General features: G+C 29.0%; 1 protein-coding gene across 2 annotated transcripts in view; it reads right to left on the bottom strand.

The window, feature by feature from the left end:
- LOC123269366 (latrophilin Cirl-like) overlaps nt 1–13,484 on the bottom strand; it is a 256,846-nt gene that overhangs the window by 117,797 nt on the left and 125,565 nt on the right. For both annotated transcript variants that reach the window (XM_044734995.1, XM_044734994.1), the window contains one exon: nt 157–210. The gene's annotated coding sequence lies outside the window, so the exon portion shown is untranslated. The remainder of the gene's footprint in view (nt 1–156; nt 211–13,484) is intronic.

The raw sequence follows: 13,484 nt of genomic DNA, 5'->3' as shown, positions 1-13,484 counted from the left end.
AAAAATAATATTTTAGAGCTTAAAAAAATTTTTTTAAAATTTACTCATATAAAAAATTAATTGTTTTAGTGTTAAAAAAAAAAAAAAAAAAAAAAAAACAAAGGAACAATTAAACATTAAAAAATATGCATGCGTTTGCAATAAGTAGACACTTACGTGATGGCCGTGGATAGTGAGTGGTGGTTTGGGTGCAGGTTGTTTTATTCCAATCTGAAATGATAAAAAGGCGACATTACTAACATGATACGAATCTAGCACGCAAAAAAGAAATTACACATGGGTATTGCTCTCTTTCTCAATCTGGTGAGTATATATGTATCGGCCGCGGATTTGCATTCGAGGGATTTCCATAATCCATTCTAATACCTGTGATCCTATTATTGAGGATTTTAGATTATTTTTATTTTGTTTATGCGCTCTACGCTGATAAAAGTCGACAATGAGGTTTGTCGATTGTAAAAATACACGAGCAATAAATCATTCTGCAAGCGTATTTACATTTTTTTTACTTTGTCGAGGTTTAAATATTACATCTGTCAAAATTATTCATCCCGCTACTGCATTAAATTCAGATTACCTTTTTTTTCTCTCTCAATCGCTATATATAAATTGTTTATTGTTGGAGAGATTATTTAAACACAATAAAGTTCAAGTGTCTGCTTTGTTGAGTGCGTAACACGTATCGAATGCATTTCGCATGACATCTTACTCACTTTTATACCTACAACACGACATATATAGCCCGCTTAAAAGCCTACACACCTTTTATTCCCTTTTAAATATATTAATTTCCATAAAAAAAATTTATCAATACAAAACAAGCCCAAGAATTATAATAAGTTTTTCTTTAAATAAAAATTATATTTTCAACGAAAGATAATTATTTCTTAACGACCTTAAATTGAAATAAATTTATTTTTTATTATTGTGATTATAAAGGCCAACTTGTTTACTCATACGTTATTTGTTTTAAATTTAAAACTAAAAAGGTAAAGAAGAATCGAAAGAGGGAATGACCGTCAGCGTAGAGTGCCAACTTAATGAGGGACAACCCACTTAAAACCGTTTGTTTTTTGGATGCACTGACACGGGACGTACAGAAAATACCTGAGACTGAGACCGTTTTCTACGCTATGTCGTGCGACGTCCTCACCCGCATTAAAAGATAGACCGGGATAAAAAATACAGCCGGAGAACGAGAACTAAGGCGCATTGGTCGCAATGTCCAGAAAAAAGCCAGTACATGTGCTTTTTATTATTATTTATTCCAGCTAGCTGTCTAGTACCAACCAACGCTTTCGTCTGCATTTCGAATGTTATTAACAGTTGTTTCCAACTCATTACACTTATTTAGCTCTAACAATTTGTTAGTTAAATTACACGAGATTCGAATTACGTCTTCTTTTTTGCCACTTTTCTGGAAACTTTAAAGGGGTTTTTTTTTATTAAATTATTCTGGATTATTTTATGCACACAAATATTTTTAGATTTTCATATTCTCTGTAGTTTATAAACAAGTTACATTATTTTTCTATATGTCATCAACAGACACTCGTCTGTTTTCATGACATGCAATTTTCATTTTACCCATGTATACTGAAAATTTTATATTTAATTTAAAATCATCGTTTAAAATTTTGATTTTAAACTTTTTAATTAAAAACACTTCAATTATTCAATTGGTTATTTTTTATTAGAGAAAATAAACAAGGTTTTTTTTTTAATAATTAAATAAATCAAGATAAACAAATAATACAAGTAATAATTTACAGTCAAATTCAAGCGTGAAAATTTTAAATTAAATTATTAATAAATTTCTCTTCCCTTGTTCAATTTATAGCAAATTTATGAAATTAATACGGAGCATATATGTGTGTGTAAAAAAATAAATATTTACCGAGTTTATAAAATCTATTTTAATTGAAACAAAAAGCAGTAAAACGATAAACAATTCTTTTTTTTTTTTTCGAAAAATAATGAAAAGGTAAATATGTATGTTTACATTTTATTTAAATTAAACCCGATACCGCTGTGTGCTGATAACATATGTTGATATAAAAATATCTATAAATTCGTATAAAATTTTTTCTCCGTCAACAAAACGCAATATCTTTTTCACAGGTTTATATGTTTTTCAGGTATCATGTGTGTTGACGCTCATATATTGTGCGGTATGATATGATATATATTGGGCGGCATTTTACTAAACCAGATATTGCGTTTGAGATGGAGCAAAGTCAGTCATGCATCCTGGATGCTGATCGAAAACGTTTATACTCGGTTGAACGTAAAACGGATGAGCTAGTGAAAACAGGAAGTGCACTTGTACGCGCGAGAATATTATGATTCGCGGTGTCCTGTCATCCAGCGCGAATACACCGTTCTATTCTATCCATCTGTATACATACATCAGACATATCATATCGGCGCCACAGTCGTATATGTATGACTCTATAAAAATATTTCCAATGTATACATAAAGACATATCAATGTACGCGTGACATTTTCATCGTATCGTGAAAACTAAATACGGTTTATCATTTATATTGACACATATATCCATGGATGTTTATACTATATTTAATATTGATTTCAATGATATCCGTTTTGTTTGCTCGAGAAAAAATCAAAAAATGATATAAAATATTTGCTTTTTATATATTGATTTTAAATTTTCAATTTAATCGTGTAATAGCTAGATTATTTTGTTAACATACATGTTTATAGAGCATCTATAAGGCTTAACTGAAATTTTGGATCTAATCGCTGGAATTGATTTTTAAAATTACTTTTTAATAACTTTGAAACTATAGACTGATCAATCTCTAAATCTAATCAGCTTTAAACTTCTAAAGCTTTTGATAAAAATTAGAATTAAGTAGGAAATTATAAGTTGAATTTTTAAGTGTTTTTACTTTTAGACTGATGAAAAAAAATTAAATTAATTCCAAAAAAATTATTTTTAAAATTTGTTGTTTTAAATCAAACAAAAAAAGTTTTTGAACTAAGAATTTTTTCAAAATTTAATTCAATTAAATAATTTTTTTTGCCAGTATATTCAGTGTCATATTCAGTTAAATTTAGTGTCATTGTAAAGGTCTTGACTTGAATTTGTGTCTTTTCAAGGTTTCATATCATTCTCACCGATAGTCAATTTATGATGATAAGTATTTAGGCTGCATTCAAAAATTCTCTATCTCTAGATACATAATTAAGAAAAGTGACCTTGTATCTTGTCAACTATTGACATTTTTAAAGATATAAACTCATCCCGACATTACACTCATCGAGATCTTTCATTTGAGTACCCACATCAATATATATATATATATACATATGTATATATGAAAAATATATCAAAATGCATGTGGGTACTCAAATGAAAGCTCTTGATGAGTGTAACATCGAGATGAGCTTATATCTTTAAAAAAGTCAATATTTAAGAAAGTACAGTGCAATTTAACAAAAGTCATCATTTAATAAAGCAAAATTTTATTTATTCATAGTTCACAAGTCACGGCAGTCACATAGTGACTGCAAGGTCGCTAGTCAATACTAATTAAATAAAAAAATTTACTAAAATTTTTCTCTCAAAATTTAACAATATAATCGATAAATTTTATGTACATATATTTATTATATAAAACATAGATAATATGTACAATATATAATATATAATATTCGAGTAAATGAGCTGACATGGAGGCTTATACGACGACGACAAAGGATATAAAGAGACGGTGTACTATATATTATATAATATATATAATAAAGCGTTGAAAATATCATTGTATATATAAATATATACATGTATAGACTTTCGTTAGTAAATCATTTGTATACCCTGTGAGCGGTAGATAGCAAATAACAATACCTGGGGACGTAGGCCCTTAATTAAGTGTATATTAATCAAAGTTGGTTGCCCGTCGTCGAACTAACCAACCAACGAATAGAACCAACGCGAAGCCCTTGGCTTTAATACTTCCTCTTCATTATTATATACACTGCCACGGCGTATTATATACTCTAATACCAATATTATCCGATACACCATCCCCGTAAGCCTAACCCACTCGGTCACTCATTCCTTCCTTGATAAGAGAGTGTCTTTCATCATACGTCTATTGATTTACAATCATCATTATTATTCATAATGTTATCTATTTATTTAATAAACACACGACCAAGTTCTATTTACTCTATTACAATTATAATAATGATTATTAATACTATTATTGTACACCGCGAACTAGAATGTGCAATGCAACATGTTGAGCGTTAAGTGCGCTTTTATTTACAATACATGCTAACGGTTTTGATAATACATCACAGAGAAAGAGATTTTTTTAATTGGGTAAAGTGATTAATGTGATCAATAGGCAACAGGCGTTTTTAAATAATTTATTCAGCGTTAATTCACGTGTTGGAGGTATAGTAGGTATAAGTTATGTACAGCGTAAAGCGTAGATAATATAGGTGAGCAGAGAATCGAATCCCACATGTCGGATAATGAGAATGTGTGTTGGTTCGCCGTGATACCTTCGCTCCTAATGTATAATTTGTAATCAAGGATGTTACTGAATGAAATAGAGATTAATTGTTTGTCTATTATGAAAATACATGATTGACATTTGAATTAAATAGATGGGATGTGTGCGCGAAATTTGTTTTTAGTGGTTGTATATTCTGATGTTGACAAAGCATTATGGATATGGATAGATATGTATGGCTGTATAAATAATCCGATGGATTGCGTAAACATTGCTGGTGATATAATTCTCCCTATTCACATCCCCAAAATGAGAATATGGATGCTTGCTTCAATATCGGCATTGTCATTCTTGTTATCATTATCGAGTCTGCTATCCATGTAAATATATATTGACTGATGTATACTAATTAATTGATTAACCATCGAATTATTGTTTTTAAGTTATTCGGGTCTCTAATTAAATTTGTAATTGAATTGTAATTTAGACGGAATTTTGTTCCCGCTAGGGTCTGAGTTTATTTTTAGAAAAATTCTTTGGGATAAAAATAAAATTTATTGCTGATAAAAGATTTTTCAGGTTCTTTTTGATGGCAGAACCTCAAATCGGTGCTAGGTAACACCCTATTATTTCGGTGAAAAGAAGTCAGAGGCGGACTGGTTGCTTTTGAATATTTTTATGCTTCTTGAAAGATTAATTCTAAGGGAAGAATGATGGACTATTTTGAGTGTCGATTTATAAAAGTTTTAGATTGATAATTCTTACAAACTTTGTCAACTTTAAAAGTCCAATTTAACATATTGATTTTGAAATGTGTTCTGGAAATATTTAACTGTTTTGAATGTTAATATACATTTTTTATCAAGATTGATAAATTAAAATTTCAAACTTTAATAATTGATTTTAAAGTCCGAAACTCGGTCGATGATTCTGAGATTAATTTTTTATGATCGATTTGAAGAAACATCTAGTAGCATAAATACACAATTTGATCCAGCAGGTTAAGTTTAGTAAGTCATAAAATAATATACTTGTTAAAAAATTTATTTTGAACTCTAGAACTTGTGTTTGTTAATAAATAATCCCAAATTCTAAGTTTGTATTCAATCATCTTTGCGGTGGCCTTGTTAAAGTGTATCTTTAGTTTCTGTTTATTTCTAACTTTGTACCATATATTTTAATTATTATCCAACAAAAAAATAAGTTTCTTATTGTTGAACTCTCTAAAATTTGATTCTTAAATCTTACAAAATTTATAAAAAATAAATTAAGACAATTAGGAGTTATTTATAATAATTTTTACCAAAATTCAAATTTAATTATTAAAATAACAAATATTGAGCAATAAATATTTTTTTTTCTAAAAAATTCAACTTTATAATATTATTGTCGTAAAAAATAATTTACTTGCAAAAAAATGTTTTAAAAGAAAATTAAAAAAATCATAATAATGCCATATTTAATTTAAATTTTAAAATTAACTTTACCAAAATTCAAATTTAAATATTAAAATAAAAAATATCGAGTAATAAATATTTTTTTCTCCAAAAAATTCAACTTTATAATATTATTGTCGCAAAAAATAATTTACTTAGAAAAAAATATTTTAAAAGAAAATTAAAAAAATCATAGTAATGCCATATTTAATTTAAATTTTAAAATTAACTTTACCAAAATTCAAATTTAAATATTAAAATAAAAAATATCGAGTAATAAATATTTTTTTCTCCAAAAAATTCAACTTTATAATATTATTGTCGCAAAAAATAATTTACTTAGAAAAAAATATTTTAAAAGAAAATTAAAAAAATCATAGTAATGCCATATTTAATTAAAATTTTAAAATTAACTTTACCAAAATTCAAATTTAAATATTAAAATAAAAAATATCGAGTAATAAATATTTTTTTCTCCAAAAAATTCAACTTTATAATATTATTGTCGTAAAAAATAATTTACTTGCAAAAAAATGTTTTAAAAGGAAATTAAAAAATCATAATAATGCCATATTTAATTTAAAATTAAAAATTAACAACAATTTTTTTCCATATTAAATCCTACCGACATACCATTTACAATTTCGCCCTATCTCAGAATGTTGAAACAACACGATAAATATCAAATGAAGAACAAACATGCATAAAAGTTGTTAGAGAGTTTGAGCAGATTAAAAATGCATTAACAGACAAAACAGATACAGATATTTAGTTGAACCTCTCGCCGTTAAATTAATAATTTAGTATCGACGTGTGTCAGGGCATATACGGCTTTGGTATTGAATTTATAGTTGGCGGGTTTGGAAAGGCGTCGACTGGCAGCTGCCGCGAAGACCCAGCCAAGTATGAACTAAACTATGAGAGGCCTTTGCTGTGTAGTGTAGCTGGGTCTCTTTGGACGGACGATGGGCGATCGCCACCCTGCTGCTTTCCTCTATGCTGCACAGTCCTTCTTTCTTCCACACATGTCATCGTCGTCTTCCTCCTCGTCCTCGTCCTCGTGTGTATCACATTGAGAATACACGTGATATACACGAGTACATCATGTCAGTCGTTCGATCTCTATTCACCTTCTATATATATATATATATATCCTAACTCGGCATTATATTGAATAGGATATAGGCAGTTTCCCTATTCCAGCTCAGCTCCTGGATGCTCTTCTTTGGCTGGTGCTCCTCCAGGGTATTTTCTGCCTCTAGGCTTGCAAGGATTCCCGAGCTATGTGCAGTACTTTATATTTATATTTAGATTTATATATCCATACATCTATACTGTATAATATAACGCGGGATAGCTCAGATAGGTGACCCAGCAGCATCTAGCATCTAGCATAGGTATTTCAGAGCCAAACTAGAACCTCTCGTCGTATATATTTACAGTTGATATATTGTTATGGCACTAGATAATATCTTACAACCTATAAAATTGTTTTATTGTCAGCTTCTTAAACATTTTTATTTCAACACATTACTATTTGTATAAATAATTTTTTTTTTATTAATTTGTCAACAGTTTTTACGTCAGTATTTATTTATTTATTTAATTTAAATGAAAATGCAATGGCCGAATGGCAAATAATACAAAATAACAAGTAAAAAGTAAATACCCCCATGAAAAAAAATATATGTCAAAATACATAAAAAATATATTTTAAATATATTAAAAATCTATAAAAAATATATAAATTATGTATAGTAAGTATATTTTTAATAACTAATTTTTGGCCGATTTTCATATATATTTTATACATTTCAAATGTATTTTAGATGCATTCAAAATATATTTTTTTTTATATTTTTAGCTATGTATTTTTTATGTATTTTACGATATATTTTGAATATATCTAAAATATTTATGAAAATTGGCCAAAAGTTAGTTATTAAAAATATATTTACTGTACATATTTTTTACATATATTTTTGATAGATTTTTAATATATTTCGACATATATTTTTTTTATATTTATTTTTCATGGGGGTGTATAAGAATATAAACAGATCTACATAGATAAATTGACAAATTTAGGATTATAACTAATCAAACAAAACATTAAAATTTGAATAATAAAATCAACTAATTTCAATCAATAAAAATGAGGTGAGTAAAAGTGAACAAGAATTTGTAGTTTAAATAATAAATTTCAGACTTAAGTTTGAATTAAAATTTAAAATTTAAAGAAAAATTTATTTATAGTATCCATAAAAAATTTTACAGGCAAATTAAAACAAGGGCACAATATATAGAACAGAATAAAAATATTTTATTTGATTGGAAAAATTTTATAATTAAGTGCAGTCTTAATATTACACATTCTGAACCCAAAGTATTAAAATCGAAATTGAAATTGGTAAATTGAAGTAAGTGGGCTATTGCCTTTTATTGAATTTTTTAGTTTTCAATAAAAATTTCATGAAAATTTCAAAGCCCAATAAATGGGCACTTGGTATGAAAATTTATCAAAAGCCGGTGGAAACTTTCTCTCAGGGTGCAACGGCTTGCTCGGTGTGTATGCATATCTGTGTGTATCTAGACTAGTGGATGATAAAACCTTATCGGTACCAGCCACACTATGGATCCGTGTATGTAGAATAGATATGTGTGTTTATACAGATATATGATATATGTTATAGAATATAGCCATTTGATTCTCATCATTTGGAGCCACGATTCGTCTTCCTGGGTCAATATTGACGGCCGTTCATCTCGCTCCTCTCAATTCATGTGTGTGGAAGTATATATGTGAATAGAGATAGAGAGGAGATTCTCTGCTCTGGTCAAAGATTATCTTTCACCCGTTTCCTCTTTCTAGGCGGGCAAAGAGAATCTTCACCGAACGGTTCTGATAAAAACTCAACCCGGAGACGTGTGATTCTTTCGGAAATAAATCGTTCGTATTTTTTTATCGGCTTGCTACCTAATCTAGACTATTTTCGATTGATAAATTTTATTAGTGTTTTTTTTATCGAAAAAATTAATTATATAAAAGAAGAATAAATTTTGTTGAATTAAAAAAATTATTAAGGAAGAAAAAAAATTTTTTTTTAAGATAATTTTGTCAAACATTTAATATCTAAGGTTGTGTTAAATAACCAAAAATGTTGCAGCTGTACATACAAAAAAAAAACTCTTGCTTAGAAATATTCGCTCAGGTACGAAAAAAAAAAAAAAAAAAAAAATGGCTGAGACAGTCCCAAAAAAAGTAAGAAGTGTGTCAGCCCATTTTCGTCTCTTCCCTTCTATTTAAATGTGTGATAATAAAATAAATATTTGTATCTGTAATATATATATTTGTGAATTGTAAATACAAAGAGGCGATACCTTTTATTACAATGATTTTATTTGCAGGGTAAAAAAGTAGGAAGGTAAGTGAGAAAATGGGGCGTGTAAGTCCCACCTCGGGTAGTAGTTTCAAATTTCGGTTTCCGGTTTAAACTCGCTTGGTTTTTCGTGTCGTCGCTTACTCTCATTCGCGAGCTAACTTGAGTGGCATTATTACATATACACATGTAATATAAAGCGGGCATACATTTGCGCAGGTGTTTCATACTTTTTTAACCTTTCAGTTTTTCAAAGTTCGCTCGGTCTTACGTTTGCAGCAATAAACAAGTAGGCATATATAATATATACTAATAAACACGCAGGAAAAGGAAAATAAAAAATGCCCCGAGTACTTTATGCTTTGCGAGAGATGAAAAGATACTAAGCTTATTACGTCTTTATTTTAAATATAAAAAACGTGTAAATGTAGAATACCATAAATAGTCCTTTACATATATATATATATATATATATATATATATATATATATATATATATATATATATATATATATATATATATTTGAGTTTTTCATTTACCTTTTGGCATTTAGCGGCCGCAAGGTCTCGAAATTACAAGCGGGAAATTATAATAATTTTGGTGTTTATTCTGAGTGCCGAAAAATAAGAAAGAGCGTGTGTAGAAAAAAGAAACAAATCGTGTTTTTTATTGTTCTGAATAATGGTATGGATCTCCGTCAGGGGATTTGTGGATTGTAAGAGAATGTGTGCTCAGTAATCTACAACTATACATGCACAACATAATATTACATGTGAAAAGAAAGAAAGAGACGGTGCAGCTCTCGACCAGGTGCAGAAATTACGTGGCTTTCCCTCAATGCTACTCTGTAGTAATATAACTACAGTCTACAGCTACCCATGTGGATTTGGATCCCGATGTCTCTCTCTTTTCGTTCGCTGCGTGAACATCCGACACTTTGTATACCGCCAAACGTCCCTCCACTATTTTACTATTTTACTTTTTTATTCCTATCCGTTGAGCGTTCTATTCAATTGCCCACTCGGATTTGTTAACAAATATTTTTCTGAACGAAATTTGATAGTATGCTCATGACTGGCTTTTTTCTCCTCTTCTCCTCCTTGTTATTATATTTGTTGTTCATATTCCCGATTCGGTTATTATTTTTCAGCTTATTGCGTTCTGGCTTGGAGATGCGCCGAATTACACAATGTCACGATTCCTGGTTCGGATTTCATACAATGGGCTTTAACAAAAAATTTTCTTTATCCGCTTTGTGGTTACTAAAATTTATCGGGAGCTTGAAATCAATTTGTTACGTCGATTAATTAATTTCAATATTTGGGACAAATATTTACTGTCATGTCGTTTTTTTGTTCAATGTTCAATCCGTCAAATCAAAACTCATTTATATTATTAAGAGAATAAGAAAAATTTTGTGTCCAGGATAGTCATATGATAAAATCGGTTTAGTGTCATTAGAAAGGTCTTGATTTGAATTTGTGCCTTTTCAAGGTTTCATATCATTCTCACCGATAGTCAATTTATTATGATAAGTATTTAGGCTGCCTTCGAAAATGCTCTATCTCTAGATACATAATAAAGAAATGACCTTGTATCTCGTGAACTATTGACATTTTTAAAGATATAAGCTCATCCTGATGTTACACTCATCAAGACCTTTCATTTGAGTACCCACATCAATTTTTCATATATTTTATATATATTATATAATTATATATATGTATATATGAAAAATATATCAAAAATGCATGTAGGTACTCAAATGAAAGCTCTTTATGAATCTAACATCGGGATGAGCTTATATCTTTAAAATATATATTATATATATGTGTATATCAAAAATATATCAAAAATGCATGTGGGTACTCAAATGAAAGCTCTTAATGAGTGTAACATCGGAATGAGCTTATATCTTTAAAAAGGTCACTATTTAAGAAAGCACAGTGCAATTTAACAAAAGATTATTTGATAAAGCAAAAATTTATTGCTAGTATCTATATAATTAAAAGAAAATTATTGCTTCAAATATTTAAAAATAATTCAAAATTAAACTCAATTATTTATCCAATTTAAATTTCAAATAAAAACCATTTCCGCCATATTAATAATCGCTCCAAATAATTTTTCCGTAAAAAAAAAACTGACAAAAAACGTCGGAATAGCACCGGTGGGCAGCGAAGCGATCCGAGGGTACTTCTATACCTACTATACAAAAAAAAACCCGAGTAACAAATGAGCATAAAGAGTACAAGACAGCCATACGACAAATGATTAAAGAACATATGTCACATATTTTAAACAAATCACCTAATAACCCCACTAAAATTCCAGAGTGTATGGCTCCATATCTCCCATAATAATCAGCATATTTCTTCTTTGTCCGTTTAACCAAAATTGAGTCAAGAAAATAAAAGAACAAAACAGCATGATTGATACTTTGCCTATTGAAATATCTCGATAGCATCTCGAATTAATTATAAACTCATGATAGAGATTTCTTTCTGCTCACTAATGTTTAACATATAATAATATAAATAAATAGAAAGAATGAATAATGTTAGCGTTGTATCGGTCCTAGTGTAGTGTAGACTCGCGCACGTTACCGATAATAACAACAACAACCCGATCTCTATCTTCAGAGCTATGCATCATCATTTTTTTTAATTACTTACTCGGAATAAAGAACCAATTAAGACATCACCTGGATCTCTGTCGCCGGAAATTCGTCGATTATTTTGTGGATATTTCTATTTTATTTTTATTATTATTATTGTTTCTTATACAAATATTAAGTATAGTGTTAGAACCTGAATTTTAAAGATGTACTTCACAGGTGTTGCATATGCAATTTGAATTCCGGCACGCTCTCAACTTCGAAACTCAAAATAATAAAAGTATCCTTTTATATACATCTCGTACTTACGAATCACACGAAGCAGAGATGTAAGGAATAAAGTGTACACTTTACACACTTTATACCGATACTAGTAGAGTATAGAAAGGTCCGGAGGGGTTTGCAGCCGGTTTGCTGGGCACCAGTCATTATCGCACTTATTTCCACGTAAACCGAAGCCAAAGCAAGCCTTCGATGCCTTCTTGTCCAAGCGAGAACCACTTTAATCATCTTCCAGGGCCGTCGGCCACCATTACTCTCAACTTTCTGTCCTCTTTTGTGTGAATAAAAATTTTCAAGTTTGATTTTATTTGGAAAATCTAAAAATTCGTTTTATATATAATAAAATTCAATGAAAAAAATTCCATTAGTTAATATTAAAGTGAAAAAAATGTTCATTTACGTGAAATATTCCCGGTGTTGATGGAGAACATAGTTTTTCCATCAGCAGCCTCGATAAAATATGGATGCCTTGTCGCGTTAAAATTTAAGGAATAATTACTTGACTTAATTGTTTTTTATCGGCGTCATCATTGTCTATATTTAAAGGACAATTAATCTTGAAGGGTCCGTTGACGAGGAAGAATTCTCGCTATCAGCATCTCGCTCTCCATCTCTATCTCGGTGTCTTTACCTGTCTGAAGAATGCAAGGTAATGAAGGTGAACGAGCGGTGTAGGAGCTTACTCGCATCCCTGGTGTATATATACTAGGACTGGCTGCTAGCTGGTTTTTGCCATAGATCAGGCGCCAGTTCATCATCCTCCATCCTCTCAAACGTTATTTTTGTCAAATGATCTCTCTCAATCTCTTATTCTGATATAATATCACGCTTTCTCTATTAATTATTTACTCCCCCATGAAAAAAAATATATTTCGAAATATAGAAAAAGTATATTTTAAATATAGTAAAAAATATATTTTAAATCTATAAAAAATATGTAAGTATATAAAAAATATGTATAGTAAATATATTTTTTAATAATTAACTTTTGGCTGATTTTCGTATATATTTTATATATTTCAAATATATTTTAGATGTATTCAAAATATTTTTTTTTATATTTTTAGCTATGTATTTTTTATGTATCTTAAGATATATTTTGAATATATCTAAAATATATGAAAGTCGGCCAAAAGTTAGTTATTAAAAATATTTTTACTATACATATTTTATATATTTTTAATATATTTTTTATGTATTTCGACACATATTTTTTTAATATTTCTTTTTCACGGGGGCTAGGAGTCAATTTTATCGTTGAAAAACCCCAAAAATTT

Source organism: Cotesia glomerata, linkage group LG7 (assembly GCF_020080835.1).
Source record: "Cotesia glomerata isolate CgM1 linkage group LG7, MPM_Cglom_v2.3, whole genome shotgun sequence".
NCBI lineage: Eukaryota > Metazoa > Arthropoda > Insecta > Hymenoptera > Braconidae > Cotesia > Cotesia glomerata.
The sequence above is the reverse complement of the archived record's forward strand: the minus strand, read 5'-3'. Positions and strand labels throughout refer to the sequence as shown.